This window comes from Tupaia chinensis, unplaced genomic scaffold (genome assembly GCF_000334495.1).
Source record: "Tupaia chinensis unplaced genomic scaffold, TupChi_1.0 Scaffold144277_1, whole genome shotgun sequence".
NCBI lineage: Eukaryota > Metazoa > Chordata > Mammalia > Scandentia > Tupaiidae > Tupaia > Tupaia belangeri.
Window position 1 is genome coordinate 2403 of NW_006204134.1, and position 1032 is coordinate 3434.

Below are 1032 nucleotides of genomic sequence, written 5' to 3' on the forward strand. Positions count from 1 at the left end.
AGAAATTACTACGTAGTAGAGATTCTAGCCAAATCCACTTCTATGGATCATATATGAGTTTGCAGATAGGCCTGAGAGAATTTTGAGAAGACTGATTAAAGTTTTATCTAGCACAAGCCATCAAGTGGAATAGTGGTCGAAGCACTGTACTCTGATGTGGTCATGAGTCTAGTTGCAGATTCAGAGGCTTGAACCTCACAATGTGTGCTCTACACAGTGACTGATTTCATTCTGATTTTAGACAACCCAATGGGGAATCATAAATTCCTCTGAAACTCGTAATGGGGGCATAGTGAACATTCACCAGACCACAGAAAGAAAACCACAGTGACCACTTTATGCAGATCTCATCTCCTATCTACCTAGAGTGGGGTCTAACTCTTAACTCAGCATAGACCTTAAGGCAGCTGCTTCCCATATGGCTGACTACATGGTTGGGGTCCTAAATTGAGTTGTTTGAAAAACTTGAGAGATAGCTTTGCGCAGTGGTAGTATCGTAGCCAATGAGGTTTATCCAAGGCGCGATTATTGCTAATTAAAAACTTGAGAGGTGAGGGTATGCCTGCATGTACAACAATCCCAAGAGCAGAATGGAGGAGAAGGAATCATGGCATGACTTTCTCCCCAGAAAATAAATTCTCTCTCTCTCTCTCTCTCTCTCTTTCTCTCTTTCTCTCTGTTTCACTCTGGTGAGTGTACACATCCTAGGGCAAAAAAAATATATATATACCCCTGAAAATAAAACATAAGAGCATAAGAGCCAATTCAGAAAAAAACAGAGTTCTGATAACGTAAAAATCTTTAGTCTATCATGCTTCATTAACAAATCAGGGGACCAGTCGATGGTGGAGCAGTTAGTCATTGAACTCCCACTTAAGTGATTGCAGTTTGAGTCCTGAACTTGATGGTTTCAAATTATGGTGGGAACATGTAAGTGGAGCCCAAAATCCCAAAAAGAAAATGAAAGAGAAGGGATTGTGGCATGGCCATAACTTCTTGGGAGGTGATTTCCCACTTTTCCTCTCATGGTGT

At 41.0% G+C, this 1032-nt stretch overlaps 1 pseudogene; it reads left to right on the forward strand.

Moving 5' to 3' along the window:
* Positions 1 to 474: 474 nt before the first annotated feature.
* Positions 475 to 695, forward strand: LOC114005707 (uncharacterized; annotated as a pseudogene).
* Positions 696 to 1032: the final 337 nt, after the last annotated feature.